General features: G+C 44.1%; 1 pseudogene; it reads left to right on the top strand.

Moving 5' to 3' along the window:
- The first annotated feature begins 17,051 nt into the window (after positions 1-17,051).
- LOC129824524 (3-keto-steroid reductase/17-beta-hydroxysteroid dehydrogenase 7-like) overlaps positions 17,052-18,648 on the top strand; it is a 14,212-nt pseudogene continuing 12,615 nt past the window's right edge.

Raw genomic sequence — 18,648 nt, 5'->3', positions numbered from 1 at the left:
GTCACCGGTCTTCTAGCCATCGCCGATCCACCTTTCATTTTCCATTTGTTTTGTCTTGTTTTCCCGCACACCTGGTTTACATTTCCCTCATTACTTGTCGTGTATTTAACCCTCTGTTCCCCCCCATGTCTGTGTGTGAAACTGTTTGTTGTTTCATGTATGTAAACGTTAGACTGGTTTGCGCTGGGTTATGTCAACCCGTATTGTGTTTAGTGTTCTTAGTGCCGTGTGTTTTGTGTTTTGTGTTTTGTTCGCCGAAATAAAAGGCTCCTTTGGCTACCCAAATTCCGCTCTCCTGCGCCTGACTCCCTTACAGCCAGTTATGATGGGGGGCTGTTATGATAAGGACTGTTATGATGGGGGGCTGTTATGATAAGGGCTGTTATGATGGGGGCTGTTATGATGGGGGCCTGTTATGATAAGGGCTGTTATGATGGGGGCTGTTATGATGGGGGCCTGTTATGATGGGGGCTGTTATGAAGGGGGCTGTTATGAAGGGGGCTGTTATGAAGGGGGCATGTTATGATGGGGGCTGTTATGATGGGGGGCTGTTATGATGGGGGGCTGTTATGATGGGGGCCTGTTATGATGGGGGCCTGTTATGATGGGGGCCTGTTATGATGGGGGCCTGTTATGATGGGGGCCTGTTATGAAGGGGGCTGTTATGAAGGGGGCTGTTATGAAGGGGGCATGTTATGATGGGGGCCTGTTATGAAGGGGGCCTGTTATGATGGGGGCCTGTTATGATGGGGGCCTGTTATGATGGGGGCCTGTTATGAAGGGGGCTGTTATGAAGGGGGCTGTTATGAAGGGGGCATGTTATGATGGGGGCCTGTTATGATGGGGGGGCTGTTATGATGGGGGGCTGTTATGATGGGGGGCTGTTATGATGGGGGGCTGTTATGATGGGGGGCTGTTATGATGGGGGCCTGTTATGATGGGGGCCTGTTATGATGGGGGGGCTGTTATGATGGGGGGCTGTTATGATGGGGGGCTGTTATGATGGGGGGCTGTTATGATGGGGGGCTGTTATGATGGGGGCCTGTTATGATGGGGGCCTGTTATGATGGGGGCCTGTTATGATGGGGGCCTGTTATGATGGGGGCCTGTTATGAAGGGGGCCTGTTATGATGGGGGGCTGTTATGAAGGGGGCTGTTATGATGGGGGCTGTTATGATGGGGCCTGTTATGATGGGGCCTGTTATGATGGGGCCTGTTATGATGGGGCCTGTTATGATGGGGCCTGTTATGATGGGGCCTGTTATGATGGGGCCTGTTATGATGGGGCCTGTTATGATGGGGGCCTGTTATGATGGGGGGCTGTTATGATGGGGGGCTGTTATGAAGGGGGCTGTTATGATGGGGGCTGTTATGATGGGGGCTGTTATGATGGGGCCTGTTATGATGGGGGCCTGTTATGATGGGGGGCTGTTATGATGGGGGGGCTGTTATGATGGGGGGCTGTTATGATTGTGTGCTGTTGTGGTGGGGGGCTGTTGTGGTGGGGTGCTGTTGTGGTGGGGGCCTGTTATGATGAGGGCTAGGGTTTACCAGGGGTCGTTTAGTGTGCTATCTATCTCCTCAGGACATTGGGGGAGACATGTAGCCTAGTGGTTAGAGCGTTAGGCCAGTAACCGAAAGGTTAACAGATTGAATCCTCGAGCTGACAAGGTACAAATCTGTCGTTCTGCCCCTGAACAAGGTAGTTAACCCACTGTTCCTAGGCCATCATTGAACATAATAATTTGTTCTTAACTGACTTGCCTCGTTAAATAAAGCTTAAATAAAAATAAAATAATAATTTCTGAGGGTGATTCCTTGTGTTTCAAACCAAAGTCCCAGAGTTCAAAACTATCTATGTCAATTATTACCTGAGACCAGAGGAAGTTGGTGTATTGAGGAGGATGGTTCTCCTGAGACAATAAAATCAATCAAATATAACAAATATATATCTTTTAAAAAAAGAAATATAATCACTGTTTGGATTAGACGCCCCGAAAAAAACACCTAGTTGGCCCACACAAGGATTTCAATAGTCGAAAAATCTCTGGCCTTAAAGGCTTTAACTAGGACCCAGAGTTTTTTCAGGTCGGGTCCTGCAGTCAGGAATTACTCCTGGCCCTAGCCAGAACCATTCAGAAGGGACTGAGAATGGGTTATCTGTTGAATGTTGTTGCCCTGTTCTTCAAACTCTTTCTCGGGTATAATGGTCGTTCTGAAACTTAAATTCTCCACTTCTCAGTTCTGGGAAGACTGCAAGAAGTACAACATTACAGTGATACAGTAAATAGGAGAGGTCATGCGATACCTCTGCAACACACCCAAGGTAACTCACACTTCCTATTTGTTTATTATTAATTTCCTATCCTTTTCCTATTTTAAGGGATAGTTTACCCAAATGACTAACTTCAGCATTTATCCCAAATGTCAATCCCAAATCATCATAGTGTCTGAAATTGATTTTGTAGCTCACTCAGTGAAGTTGCAAAGATGATTTGTGTGTGCTATTGAGATGAGACTTGGTGTCTCAATACGAGAGTCAAGATGTAAGATATAATCAATGTAATGTACTGTGTCAGGGCACTGTACTTACAAGGAAACAAAAAAATAACACAGATATTTTCTGGTGAATGTATGGCTTAAATCAGGACTCTCCAACGCTGTTCCTAGAGAGCTACCGTCTTGTAGGTCTTCACTCCAACCCTAATCTAGCACACCTGATTCTAATAATGAGCTGGTTGGCTCCCGAGTGGCGCAGCGGTCTAAGGCACTGCATCTCAATACTAGAGGCGTCACTACAGACCCTGGTTCGATTCCAGGCTGTATCACAACTGGCCGTGATTGGGAGTACCATAGGGCGGTGCACAATTGGCCCAGTGTCGTCCGGGTTAGGGTTTGGCCGGCGTAGGCCGTCATTGTAAATAAAAATGTGTTCTTAACTGACTTGTCTAGTTAAAATAGTACGTACACGTAGTCCCGTGTAGCTCAGTTGGTAGAGCATGGCGCTTGCAACGCCAGGGTTGTGGGTTCGTTTCCCACGGGGGGCCAGTACAAAAAGGTATGAATGTATGTACTTGTAAGTCGCTCTGGATAAGAGCGTCTGCTAAATGTAAAATAAGTTTTAAATAAAATAAAAAAAAGCTGAACCAGGTTAGTTACAAATGGGGTTTGGGACATTGTTGTTGTTGTCTGTTTGCAGTTATTTTGGTCGTACGCCCTGATTAAGTACGACAGAGAGAGAGAGAAAGGGAAAGAGAAAGAGAAAGAGAAAGAGAAAGAGAGAGAGGAACCTATCAGAAATTCTAGAGGTTTCTGTGTGGAAGTCCCTAAAGGTAAAATGTAAACACATGCACAAGCACACACACACACAAGCAAATTTGGAGAAGATGGCGCCGGAGGGTAGGACTATTGTTTTATCTTGTTCGTAACTTGTTTTGTACTGCTACCGTCTCTTATGACCGAAAAGAGTTTCTGGACATCAGAACTGGGATTACTCACCTCAAACTGGATGAGGAGATCTTCTTCAATGAGTCGGACACAAGGGAGATACTACAGACACACGACCAGGTCCAGATCCCTGTGATTCGCTGGAAAAGGAAACGTAGGTTTCGCGGAAAGAGATCAGGATGCCTTGCAAGGATCAGGAGACGAGCGGTTAATCTGCCCTTGCCTTCCGTTCTGCTGTTCAATCGCTGGAAAATAAATGGGACGAACTGAAAGCACGTATATCCTACCAACGGGACATTAAAAACTGCAATATCTTATGTTTCACCGAGTCGTGGTTGAACAACGACATTAAGAACATACAGCTGGTGGGTTATACACTGTACCGGCAGGATAGAACAGCAGCCTCTGGTAAGAAACGGGGCGGGGACCTATGCATTTATGTAAACAACAGCTGGTGCACGATATCTAAGGACGTGTCAAGGTTTTGCTCTCCTGATGTAGAGTATCTCATGATAAGCTGTAGACCACACTATCTACCTAGAGAGTTTTCATCTGTATTTTTCGTAGCTGTCTACATACCACCACAGACAGAGGCTGGCACTAAACCCGCACTCAATGAGCTGTATACCTCCATAAGCAAACAGGAAAATGCTCATCCAGAGGCAGCGCTCTTATTGGCCGGTGACTTTAATGCAGGGAAACATAAATCAGTTTTACCTAATTTCTATCAGCAGGTCAAATGTGCAACACGAGGAAAAACATTTTAGACCACATTTACTCCACACACAGAGACGCGTACAAAGATCTCCCTCACCCTCCATTTGGCAAATCAGACCATAACTCTATCCTCCTGAAAAGTGGTCAGATGAAGCAGATGCTAAACAATAGGACTGTTTTGCTAGCACAGACTGGAATATGTTCCGGGATTCTTCCGATGGCATTGAGGAGTACACCACATCTGTCACTGGCTTTATCAATTAGTGCATCGAGGATGTCGTACCCACAGTGACTGTACGTACGTACATACCCCAACCAGAAGCCTTGGATTACAGGCAACAGCCGCACTGAGCTAAAGGGTAGAGCTGCCGCTTTCAAGGAGCGGGACTCTAACCCGGAAGCTTATAAGAAAAAAACGCTATGCCCTCCAATGAACCATCAAACAGGCAAAGCGTAATACAGGACTAAGATCGAATCGTACTTCACTGGCTCCGGCCCTCGTCGGATGTGGCAGGGCTTGCAAACTATTACAGACTACAAAGGAAAGCACAGCCAAGAGCTGTCCAGTGACACGAGCCTACCAGACGAGCTAAATAACTTATACGCTCGCTTCGAGGCAAGTAACACTAAAAAATGCTTGAGAGCATCAGCTGTTCCGGATGACTGTGTGATCACTCTCTCCGCAGCCGATGTGAGTATGACCTTTAAACAGGTCAACATTCACAAGGCTGCAGGGCCAGACAGATTACCAGAACGTGTACTCTGAGCATGCGCTGACCAACTGACAAGTGTCTTCACTGACATTTTCAACCTCTCCCTGTCTGCGTTACTACAGATCCTGGTTTGATCCCGGGCTGTGTCACAGCCGGCCGCGACCACACAAATGGCCCAGCGTCATCTGGGTTAGGGGAGGGTTTGACTGGCCGGATACTTCAAACAACTGTCACTAACTCAAACATACTGTCACTAACTCAAACAATCTGTCACTAACTCAAACATACTGTCACTAACTCAAACATACTGTCACTAACTCAAACAACTATCACTAACTCAAACATACTGTCACTAACTCAAACATACTGTCACTAACTCAAACAACTATCACTAACTCAAACATACTGTCACTAACTCAAACATACTGTCACTAACTCAAACATACTGTCACTAACTCAAACATACTGTCACTAACTCAAACATACTGTCACTAACTCAAACATACTGTCACTAACTCAAACAACTATCACTAACTCAAACATACTGTCACTAACTCAAACATACTGTCACTAACTCAAACATACTGTCACTAACTCAAACAACTATCACTAACTCAAACATACTACCACTAACTCAAACAACTATCACTAACCCAAACAACTATCACTAGCTCAAACTTACTAACTTACTAAACTTAGTATTCAATCCCACTAACTATCAATAATCTTCAGTCCAGTATCTTTCTATTACATCTCTCCACTGTCTGTCTTCCTGTATTGTTTTCAGTTTGACAGACCCTCCTATTTTCTAACCTCTACACATTCATCTGGTGGGGATACTATGGAATTTTGTAAATAATAAAATCTAGATTAATTTAGTAACAATTATCATAGAAATTAATCTGTCTGAGTCAATTATAAAATAAAAGGGTGTCAAAATGAAAGTCTCCGAACCGGTGATAAATTTGCGATTTCTACAGTTATAGAAGACAAGAGCATTTGTAAGAAATAGGATCAGTTTGCCTTTTACACTGGGTATCACTGTCACGTTCACTGTCTTCAAACTCCCTGTCATAGATGAGCCAAGGCGCAGCGTGCATGTAATTCCACATTTCTTTCATTCGTAATGAAACCTTCACAAAAAGAACATGCAAACAGAAACAAACGTGACGCAACCGTGGCACACACAGAAAATAAATAATTACTCACAACATTAGGTGGGAAAAAGGCTGCCTAAGTATGATTCCCAATCAGAGACAACGATAGACAGCTGCCTCTGATTGGGAACCACACTCGGCCAAAAACAAAGAAACAGAAAACATAGAATGCCCACCCAAATCGCACCCTGACCTAACCAAATAGAGAAAGAAAAAGGCTCTCTAAGGTCAGGGCGTGACAATCATAAGTTTTCACCCTTGGATTTTTTTTAAATGTTGTTGCATTACAAAGTAGGATTGAAATAGATTTAATTGTAAAAAAATATATATATATACTGTATATGGCAGTGATCTACACAAAATACTCCATAATGTCAAAGTGAAAAGTGTCAAATTAATGCATATTAAATAACTAAAATATAGTCGTTGCATAAGTAATCACTGTAACGATCGTCGTAATCCTCCTCCTCGGACGAGGAGGAGAGGCGAGAAGGATCAGACCAATATGCGGAGTGGAAAGTGGTCATCTTTAATTAACGTAGAATGAACACTTATACATAACCAAAACAACAAACGTGACAAACCGCCAACAGTCCCGTGTGGTACAAACACAGACACGAGATACAACCACCCACAGCCACCACGTGAATCACAGGCTGCCTAAGTATGATTCTCAATCAGGGACAACGATTGACAGCTGTCTCTGATTGAGAATCATACCCGGCCGAACACAAACAACCCAACAAGAAAATAACACCTCGACAACCCACCCCAACTCACGCCCTGACCAACTAAATAAACACAAGAAAAAGGAAAAACAGGTCAGGAACGTGACAATCACCAACTTATTTTTTTTTTTAAAGAGTCTTAACAAAAGAGTCATTAACAAATCACAAAATAAGTTACATGGACTCTGTGTGAAATAATTGCATTGACATGATTCTTTAAAACACACTTCCTCTGTCCCCCATACATACAACATCTGTCAATAATCACATTTCAAGCATAGATTTTCTAAAGCCTCATAAAGAAGGGCAGTGGTTGGCAGATGGGTAACAATAACAAATCAGACATTGAATATCTCTTTATGGTCAAGTTAAGGGGAAGTTCACCCATTTGTACATGCAGCCTTATTTTCAGTCTTTCTGTGCTAGGAGTTGATCTCCCAAACGTTTTTATAATATAGATTTATTTATTTTAGTTACAGAGAAAATTGGTTGTCATCACTTGCTATAGACTACAATGCATTATGAAAATGTGTCTAAGCGTGTTATAAAACACTCCAAACCAACTCATATCACATCAGAATTCTGAATAATGTCCCCAAAGTAAATTTGGCCTTGTGTTGTAGATTATTTTTCTGCTGAAACGTGCATTTCTGTCACGGTGTCTGGTGTAAAGTCGATTGAAGTAGGTTTTCCTTTAGGATTTTGCCTGTGCTTAGCTCTATCTTGTTTCTTTTTATCCTGTAAAACTCCCCGGGCTTAGCCGATGTCAAGCATACCCATACCATGATGCAGCCAGCACCATGCTTGAAAATAAGGAGGCAGTTACTCAGCAATGTGTTGTACTGGATTTTCCCCAAACATAAGGCTTTGCAAATAGGCCAAAAAGGGGATTTATTTTCAGTTTTTTAAAAGCATTACTTTGTTATTCTGCATATTTTTATTCTTATTTTCACTCATTTAGGTCATTATTGTGAAGTCACTACAACATTGTTGATCCGTCCTCAGTTTTCTCCCATCACAGCCATTGAACTCTGTAACTGTTTTTAAAATCCCCAATGGCCTCATGGTGACATCCCTAAGTAGTTTCCTTCCTGGTCTACAGCTCAGATCAGCAGGACGACTACATCTTTTATGTGTCTGGGTGGTTTAATACATCATCCACAAAATGATTCTTAACTTGACTCTGCTTAAATATATATTCAATTTGTGATTTATTATTGTTACCCATCTACCAATCACTGCCCTTCTTTAAGAGGCTTTCAAAAAGCTCCCTGGTCTTTGTAGTTGAATCTGTGCTAGAAACTCAGAACTTAACTGAGGGAACTTACAGTTGTTGTGCGGTATGTATGGGGGACAGAGGAAGGAGTAGTCATTAAAAAATTATATCAACCCCTTATTATTTCTCACACAGTGAGTCCACGTAACTTATGTGATTTGTTAAGCCGGGTACTACTCCTGAACTATATCTGATGGAGAAGTTGGGCACTTGGAACTCTACAGTAGCTCGCTGTCTACTTTTAATGACCACACTCCATATACAGCCAATTGCTTCCACCACTGTACATGATAGTGTTCATTAAGTTGATCATGGAGAAGTTGGGCACTTGGTAACTCTACAGTAGCTCTCTCGCTCTCTGTAACCTAATGTACTGTTTAATGACTCCAAGCCTTGTAGCACATTTCATCACTGTACTGAACATGAGGACACAGTCTTTGCGTCTGTAAGCATTTCACTGTAAGGTTTTGCCTGTCGTAAGGTGTTGCCTGTTGTAAGGTGTTGCCTGTTGTAATGTGTTGCCTGTTGTAAGGTGTTGCCTGTTGTAATGTGTTGCCTGTTGTAATGTGTTGCCTGTTGTAATGTGTTGTAAGGTGTTGCCTGCTGTAAGGTGTTGCCTGTTGTAATGTGTTGCCTGTTGTAAGGTGTTGCCTGTTGTAAGGTGTTGCCTGTTGTAAGGTGTTGCCTGTTGTAAGGTGTTGTAAGGTGTTGCTTGTTGTAAGGTGTTGCCTGCTGTAAGGTGTTGCCTGTTGTAAGGTGTTGCATGTTGTAATGTGTTGTAAGGTGTTGCCTGCTGTAAGGTGTTGCCTGTTGTAATGTGTTGCCTGTTGTAATGTGTTGCCTGTTGTAAGGTGCTGCCTGTTGTAAGGTGTTGCCTGTTGTAAGGTGTTGCCTGTTGTAAGGTGTTGCCTGTTGTAAGGTGTTGCCTGTTGTAATGTGTTGCCTGTTGTAATGTGTTGCCTGTTGTAAGGTGTTGCCTGTTGTAATGTGTTGCCTGTTGTAAGGTGTTGTAAGGTGTTGCATGTTGTAATGTGTTGTAAGGTGTTGCCTGTTGTAAGGTGTTGCCTGTTGTAAGGTGTTGCCTGTTGTAAGGTGTTGTAAGGTGTTGCATGTGGTAATGTGTTGTAAGGTGTTGCCTGCTGTAAAGTGTTGCCTGTTGTAATGTGTTGCCTGTTGTAAGGTGTTGTAAGGTGTTGCCTGCTGTAAGGTGTTGCCTGTTGTAAGGTGTTGTAATGTGCTGCCTGTTGTAAGGTGTTGCCTGTTGTAAGGTGTTGCCTGTTGTAAGATGTTGCCTGTTGTAAGGTGTTGTAAGGTGTTGCATGTTGTAAGGTGTTGCCTGCTGTAAGGTGTTGCCTGTTGTAATGTGTTGCCTGTTGTAAGGTGTTGCCTGTTGTAAGGTGTTGTAAGGTGTTGCATGTTGTAATGTGTTGTAAGGTGTTGCCTGTTGTAAGGTGTTGCCTGTTGTAAGGTGTTGCCTGTTGTAAGGTGTTGCCTGTTGTAATGTGTTGCCTGTTGTAATGTGTTGCCTGTTGTAAGGTGTTGCCTGTTGTAATGTGTTGCCTGTTGTAAGGTGTTGTAAGGTGTTGCATGTTGTAATGTGTTGTAAGGTGTTGCCTGTTGTAAGGTGTTGCCTGTTGTAAGGTGTTGCCTGTTGTAAGGTGTTGTAAGGTGTTGCATGTGGTAATGTGTTGTAAGGTGTTGCCTGCTGTAAAGTGTTGCCTGTTGTAATGTGTTGCCTGTTGTAAGGTGTTGTAAGGTGTTGCCTGCTGTAAGGTGTTGCCTGTTGTAAGGTGTTGTAATGTGCTGCCTGTTGTAAGGTGTTGCCTGTTGTAAGGTGTTGCCTGTTGTAAGATGTTGCCTGTTGTAAGGTGTTGTAAGGTGTTGCATGTTGTAAGGTGTTGCCTGCTGTAAGGTGTTGCCTGTTGTAATGTGTTGCCTGTTGTAAGGTGTTGCCTGTTGTAAGGTGTTGTAAGGTGTTGCATGTTGTAATGTGTTGTAAGGTGTTGCCTGTTGTAAGGTGTTGCCTGTTGTAAGTTGTTGCCTGTTGTAAGGTGTTGCCTGTTGTAAGGTGTTGTAAGGTGTTGCATGTTGTAATGTGTTGTAAGGTGTTGCCTGCTGTAAGGTGTTGCCTGTTGTAATGTGTTGCCTGTTGTAAGGTGTTGTAAGGTGTTGCCTGTTGTAATGTGTTGCCTGTTGTAAGTTGTTGCCTGTTGTAAGTTGTTGCCTGTTGTAAGGTGTTGCCTGTTGTAAGGTGTTGCCTGTTGTAATGTGTTGCCTGTTGTAAGGTGTTGTAATGTGTTGCCTGTTGTAAGGTGTTGCCTGTTGTAAGGTGTTGCCTGTTGTAAGGTATTGCCTGTTGTAAGGTGTTGCCTGTTGTAATGTGTTGCCTGTTGTAAGGTGTTGCCTGTTGTAAGGTGTTGCCTGTTGTAAGGTGTTGCCTGTTGTAATGTGTTGTAATGTGTTGCCTGTTGTAAGGTGTTGCCTGTTGTAAGGTGTTGTAATGTGTTGCCTGTTGTAAGGTGTTGCCTGTTGTAAGGTGTTGCCTGTTGTAAGGTATTGCCTGTTGTAAGGTGTTGCCTGTTGTAAGGTGTTGCCTGTTGTAAGGTATTGCCTGTTGTAAGGTGTTGCCTGTTGTAAGGTGTTGTAATGTGTTGCCTGTTGTAAGGTGTTGCCTGTTGTAAGGTGTTGCCTGTTGTAATGTGCTGCCTGTTGTAAGGTGTTGCCTGTTGTAAGGTGTTGTAATGTGTTGCCTGTTGTAAGGTGTTGCCTGTTGTAAGGTGTTGCCTGTTGTAAGGTGTTGCCTGTTGTAAGGTGTTGCCTGTTGTATACCTGTTGTATTCGGCGCATGTGACAAATAAAGTTTGATTTGATTATTAAGTTGATTATGGAAACTGGGAGGGTATATTGCTTTGTGACTCCAATACTTAGACCACTGTATCCTACATGATCTGTATTCTACATGATCTGTATTCTACATGATCTGTATCCTACATGATCTGTATTCTACATGATCTGTATCTTACATGATCTGTATTCTACATGATCTGTATTGAACAGGATCTGTATTCTATATGATCTGTATTCTACATGATCTGTATCCTACATGATCTGTATTCTACATGATCTGTATTCTACATGATCTGTATTCTACATGATCTGTATTGAACAGGATCTGTATTCTACATGATCTGTATTCTACATGATCTGTATTCTACATGATCTGTATTCTACATGATCTGTATTCTACATGAGCTGAATCCTATTTGTCGCTGTTGTTGTTATTTCTTGGTTGGTGTTAATGTATTCTACTTGCGTGTGAGAATCTGCATGTTCTTCATACATTATGTATTCATCAATTTTATATCAGATAAAAATATATATTTTATTACAGCTTGTTGTACTTCACATACATCGTGTGTCAAACTCATTCCACGGAGGGCCGAGTGTCTGTGATTTTTCCCTCCACCCTTGTACTCGAATGATGAATTAAGGTCACTGATTAGAAAAGGAACTCCCCTCACCTGGTTGTATTGGTCTTAATTGAAAGGGAAAACCCCAAATCCGGCAGACACTCGGCCCTCCGTGAAATGAGTTTGACACCCCTCACTTACACGCAAGCATCACTTATTTTCTTTCAATGATAATATGTTGATTGAGACATGGAGTCTTTCATACAGAGCAACGTGTGTTATACTGAGATGGGAGACCTCGGCATATAGTGATTCAACTATCTTTCTCTAAATTGCAGCTGTAATCTTTGGAACTCTGTCTCATAGCTGAACCTGTGAGGTATGTCGGCATGATAAGTCATATTGTCTGTTCATTATAGTAGAATAAAGTGGATTCCTCTCCTCTGTTCATTATAGTTGAATAAAGTGGATTCCTCTCCTCTGTTCATTATAGTAGAATAAAGTGGATTCCTCTCCTCTGTTCATTATAGTAGAATAAAATGGATTCCTCTTCTGTGTTCATTATAGTAGAATAAAGTGGATTCCTCTCCTCTGTTCATTATAGTAGAATAAAATGGATTCCTCTTCTGTGTTCATTATAGTAGAATAAAGTGGATTCCACTCCTCTGTTCATTATAGTAGAATAAAATGGATTCCTCTCCTGTGTTCATTATAGTAGAATAAAGTGGATTCCTCTCCTGTGTTCATTATGTAACGGTTCTCCTCCTCCCGTCTGTCCCGAGCTCTGACGGCTCGGGACAGACGGGCGGTTCTAATGGCTCGGGACAGACGGATGGCTCAGACGGCGCTGGGGAGACGGATGGCTCAGACGGCGCTGGGGAGACGGATGGCTCAGATGGCACTGGGGAGACGGATGGCTCAGATGGCGCTGCGGAGACGGATGGCTCAGATGGCGCTGCGGAGACGGATGGCTCAGATGGCGCTGCGGAGACGGATGGCTCAGACTGATCCTGTCTGGCGGAAGGCTTTGGCTGCTCCTGTCTGGAGGAAGGCTCTGTAGGCTCATGGCAGACGGGCAGTTCATGCGGCGCTTGGCAGACGGACAGTTCAGGCGCCGTTGGGCAGACGGCAGACTCTGGCCGGCTGAGACGCACTGTAGGCCTGGTGCGTGGTGCCGGAACTGGTGGCACCTGGCTGAGTGCACGCACGGGGAGAAGGAACAGTGTGTACAGGGCTCTGGAGACGCACAGGTGGCTTAGTGCGTGATGCCGGAACTAGAGGCACCGGACTGGAGACATGCACCATAGAGAGAGTGCGTGGAGGAGGAACAGGGCTCTGAAAACGCACTGGAAGCCTGGTGCGTGGTGTAGGCACTGGTGGTACTGGGCTGGAGCGGGGAGGTAGCGCCGGAAATACCGGACCGTGCAGGCGTATTGGCTCCCTTGAACACCGAGCCTGCCCAACCTTACCTGGCTGAATGCTCCCCGTCGCTGACCAGTGCAGGGAGGTGGAATAACCCGCACCGGGCTATGTAGGTGAACCGGGGACACCATGCTTAATGCTGGTGCCATGTAAGCCGGCCCAAGGAGACGTACTGGTGGCCAGATATGTAGGGCCGGCTTCATGACATTTGGCTCAATGCCCAATCTAGCCCTACCAGTGCGGGGAGGTGGAATAACCCGTACTGGGCTATGCACACGTAGTACAGGAGACACCGTGTGCTCTACTGCGTAACACGGCGTCTGCCCGTACTCCCGCTCTCCACGGTTAGCCTGGGAAGTGGGCGCAGGTCTCCTACCTGCCCTTGGCCCACTACCTCTTAGCCACCCCCCCCCAAGAAATTTTTGGGTGGTACTCACGGGCTTTTCGGGCTTCCGTGCTAGATGCGTCCCCTCATAACGCAGGTTCCCTTCTCCGGTTGCCTCTGCTCTCCTCAGTGCCTCCAGCTGTTCCCATGGGAGGCGATCCCTTCCAGCCAGGATCTCCTCCCATGTGTAGCAACCTTTACCGTCCAAAACATCGTCCCAAGTCCATTCCTCCTTCTTGCGCTGTCCCTTCCTCTGATTACACCGCTGCTTTATTCTGGATTGGTGGGTGGTTCTGTAATGGTGGTCCTCCTCCTCTTCAACCGAAAAGGAGGAGTAGTGATGGAACCAAGGCGCAGCGGGTTGTGAATACATAATTTTAATAAACAAGACGGAAAAAACACAAAACGAAATCCTCTTGAATGATTAACAAAATAACAAAACGGAATAGACAGACCTGGACATGGAATTTACATAAAACACGAAGAACGCACAAACAGGGAAAATAGACTACACAAAATGACGATGTACAAAAACAAACCGAACAGTCCCGTATGGTGCGAACTGTGAAACAACCTACCTAAATATGACTCTCAATTAGAGGAACGCCAAACACCTGCCTCTAATTAAGAGCCATACCAGGCAACCCTTAAACCAACATAGAAACAGAAAACATAGAATGCCCACCCAAACTCACGTCCTGACCAACTAACACATACAACAAACTAACAGAAATAGGTCAGGAACGTGACACATTATAGTAGAATAAAATGGATTCCTCTTCTGTGTTCATTATAGTAGAATAAAGTGGATTCCACTCCTCTGTTATAGTAGAATAAAATGGATTCCTCTTCTGTGTTCATTATAGTAGAATAAAGTGGATTCCACTCCTCTGTTCATTATAGTAGAATAAAATGGATTCCTCTCCTGTGTTCATTTTAGTAGAATAAAGTGGATTTCTCTTCTGTGTTCATTATAGTAGAATACAGTGGATTCCTCTCCTCTGATCATTATTTTAAAGTGGTTTCCTCTCCTGTCCTTACCTTAATCTGCACTAATGGTAAAAAAATTGGGCATGTGAATTGAATTCCGGGTAAGGATCCACCATAATACTTTCACCTGTCCATTATTTATTAGATTTGTTTTATTAGTGAAGATGAATGAGTGGCGACAAGAGAGGGAGCCATGTAAGACAATTATTGAGATACATTCATATTTGGTGTTGTTCTGCACAAGACAAGCCAATATGAGATCATCATGGACTTTTACTGCCCTCTCATGGTCAAATCAGAAGGGTCTGACTAAAGCGTGAAGCAGTGTACGTTTCTTCAGGCTTTTTTTTAAGAAAGGCAATGGGATCATTTGGTCAGCATGAAAATGTATAGCTTATTTACTACGTGAGGTCTACAGCGCTTTACGGGGTGGCAAAGCTGGGCATGGATTAATTTGTGCCCCCCCAGTTTTGTTTCCCCATAAACATAACAAATGGTATATGAATTACAATGGCCAGTTTTGCCAATGTAGCGTTGTTGGGCCTGCCAGGCATGTCATCCTGGAGCGGGGCCTGCGTGAGGCCTATGATCAAAGTTTCCTCATGTTTAGGTTGTTGTTACGAATGAAGGCGCAATCTTACATTACATTTTATTTTCTTTATATCTCAGTTGTGCCTGTTGTTCACATGCAAATCTGCCACCTCATTTATTAAAATGTTCCCGCCTCCTCCTGTAAACAAATTCTGAATAGCTTTAAATGATGGCTGATCTATAATATTGATCTCCAGTCCGTGTATCCATTAGGTCCTTCTATGAATTTGAGTGGTTACATTTCTCTAGCTCTTTCCCTCAGCTGTTTAACAAACAAAAAAATAGGCTGGGTGTCGCCTTGTTATTGTATGAATCCTTGTATTCCTTGATTCAAATAACTCATCATCAAGCTTTGTTATTTGAATCAGCTAGGACAAAGCATGCACCCAGGATGGGCCCCAGGACTCAGTTTGAGAAACCCTGCTTTAGGCTCTCAATGGAAACAGTTGGATGTTGAAAAAGTGTTTCATAAAAAAAGAGTGATGTCTGTTTGCTGACTATTTCAAAACAGTCAATAAAGAGCAATACAAGGAGCATCCAAGTTCAGTCAGACATCATTTTACTTCCATGTCCAACAATTGTTATGTTTTGGTCTACATAATTTATGTTAATTTTAGAAGACATATAAAACATCATCACTTCCACAGTAATGAACAGGTTTTTCAGAGGAGGAATGTAAACTCGGGTCCTACTTCAGTAGCCTTTGGCTGCCCAACAGAGGCCTGCGTTAAACCAACGGCCCCTTCAGCTCTCCAGCCCCTAATTGGAACCTTATGTGGATCAGGTGGAATTCTGGGGAATTTTTGGCGACATCCCAAAGAACCACAGAATATGTTATTTTCTTGTTATGTTTTTTTCCAATTCTCCGTCCTTCAGCGAGAGAGCTTTTTACATCAGCCCTTCTCTTCCATTTCTCCGTCCTTCAGCGAGAGAGCTTTTCACATCAGCCCTTTTCTTCCAATTCTCCGTCCTTCAGCGAGAGAGCTTTTTACATCAGCCCTTCTCTTCCAATTCTCCGTCCTTCAGCGAGAGAGCTTTTTACATCAGCCCTTCTCTTCCAATTCTCCGTCCTTCAGCGAGAGAGCTTTTTACATCAGCCCTTCTCTTCCAATTCTCCGTCCTTCAGCGAGAGAGCTTTTTACATCAGCCCTTCTCTTCCATTTCTCCGTCCTTCAGCTAGAGAGCTTTTCACATCAGCCCTTTTCTTCCAATTCTCCGTCCTTCAGCGAGAGAGCTTTTTACATCAGCCCTTCTCTTCCAATTCTCCGTCCTTCAGCGAGAGAGCTTTTTACATCAGCCCTTCTCTTCCATTTCTCCGTCCTTCAGCTAGAGAGCTTTTCACATCAGCCCTTCTCTTCCAATTCTCCGTCCTTCAGCGAGAGAGCTTTTCACATCAGCCCTTCTCTTCCATTTCTCCGTCCTTCAGCGAGAGAGCTTTTCACATCAGCCCTTCTCTTCCATTTCTCCGTCCTTCAGCGAGAGAGCTTTTCACATCAGCCCTTCTCTTCCAATTCTCCGTCCTTTAGCGAGAGAACTTTTCACATCAGCCCTTCTCTTCCTCCTTTCCCAGAAAGTCGTTCCCGGGAAGAGGGTAGGAGTTTGTTGCGGCATTCCCAGATCTGGAATTGTATCCAGTCAATTTTGGAATAATATTCCCCTGGACTACTAATGATGTTGGAAAGGGAATGGGGCTGTTGAAAACCAAGTGTGGTCATTATTTTCTCTTCGATAACTCTTACTTTTATAGACAGTCATGTGATGCTGTATTTTGACACTGATAGTAGCCACGTTTCAGTAACAGCTATGGGTATGGGTTTGTTATCAATCACATTGAAAGCTGAGGAAAGTTTAACTATTACCTTGCAACTTAATTGACAAATAAATAGAAATAAGTTATTTAACAAAAATAAGTTATTTTCCATTAGATAATACTTCATAATTTTACATTCATTTCGTTAATTTGAGGAAAGAGTGGAATCCCTTTATGTGCTCTTCTAATGATTTACTTTATATTTTTAAATGTTAGACTTTATTTGATTGAATAGACTGGTAACCTGACATTCTGTAAGTGATATAAGGTCATTAACATAATCAGTACATTGGGCCTCCTGAGTGGCGCAGCGGTTTAAGGCAATGCATCACAGTGCTAGAGGTGTCACTACAGATCTGGGTTCGATCCCGGGCTGTGTTGCAGCCGGCCGCGATAGGGAGAACCATGAGGCAGCTCACAATTAGCCCAGCGTCATCCAGGTTAGGGGAGGGTTTGGCCAGCTGGGATGTCCTTGTCCCATTGCGCTCCAGCGACTCCTTGTGGTGGCCAGGTGCATGCATGCTGACTTCGGTCACCGGCTGAGCTGGTTCCTCTGACACATTGGTGCGGCTGACTCCGGTCACCAGCTGAGCTGTGTTTCCTCTGACACATTGGTGCGGCTGGATTCTGGGTTAAGCGAGCAGTGTGTCAAGAAGCAGTGCGGCTTGGCTGGGTCATGTTTCAGAGGACGCATGGCTCTCGAACATCGCCTCTCCCATGTCCATTTGGGAGTTGCAGTGATGGGACAAGACTGTAACTACCAATTGGGGAGAGAAAGGGGTAAAAAATAAATAAACTACCAGTATATTAGCCATGGTGCATATAACCTAAGAGCTAAGTTATTTTTCTAATTACAGATCATTATACAGCTGAAGTCGGAAGTTTACATACACTTACACACATACACTCAACCACTCCACAAATTTCTTGTTAACAAAGAAGGGAGGTGAACAAGAACACAATGGTCACTCTAACAGAGCTCCAGAGTTCCTCTGTGGAGATGGTTGTCCTTCTGGAAGGTTCTCCCATCTCTGCAGCACTCCACCAATCAAGCCTTTATGGTAGAGTGGCCAGACAAAAGCCACTCCTCAGTAAAAGGCACATGACAGCCCGCTTGGAATTTGCAAAAGGCACCTAAAGGACTCTCAAACCATGAGAAACAAGTGGCAGCAAGTGGGTGGCAGCATCATGCTGTGGTGAGGTTTTTAGACTGGGAGAGGGAAAGATGAACAGAGAAAAGTACAGAGGGGTGTGGATCAGAAAAAAACAGTCAGGATCTGGTATGATCACCATTTACCTCATGCAGCGCGACACATCTCCTTTGTATAGAGTTGATCAGGCTGTTGATTGTGGCCTGTGGAATGTTCTCCCACTCCTCTTCAACGGCTGTGCCAAGTTGCTGAATATTGGTGGAACTGGAACTCTCAATGGGTGATATGTCTGGGTATTTGCAGGCCATGGAAGAATTGGGACATTTTCATGTACAGATCCTTGCGACATGGGGCCATGCATTATCATGCTGAAACATGAGGTGATGGCTGCGGATAAATGTCACGACAATGGACCTCAGGATCTTGTCACGGTATCTCTGTGCATTCAAGTTGCCATCGATAAAATGCAATTGTGTTCATTGTCCGTAGCTTATTCCTGCCCATACCATAAACCCACCGCCACCATGGGGCACTCTGTTCACAACGTTGACATCAGAAAACCACTCTCCCACAAGACGCCATACACGTGGTCTGTGGTTGTGAGGCCGGTTGGACGCACTGCCAAATTCTCTAAAACAACATTGGAGGCGACTTATGGTAGAGAAACAAACATTAAATTCTCTGGCAACAGCTCTGGTGGACATTCCTGCAGTCAGCATGCCAATTGCAAGCTCCCTCAAAACTTCAGACAAGCCAAGAGGAACTTTACTGTACTGGCTCAGATGTTCCAGATTGTTCCAGCAACCAGAGTGGATGTGTAACCAGGCCAAGACAGTACAGCTTTGACTTGG

Source organism: Salvelinus fontinalis, chromosome 26, assembly GCF_029448725.1.
Source record: "Salvelinus fontinalis isolate EN_2023a chromosome 26, ASM2944872v1, whole genome shotgun sequence".
Lineage (NCBI taxonomy): Eukaryota > Metazoa > Chordata > Actinopteri > Salmoniformes > Salmonidae > Salvelinus > Salvelinus fontinalis.
This window is presented reverse-complemented; position numbering and strand designations above follow the sequence as displayed.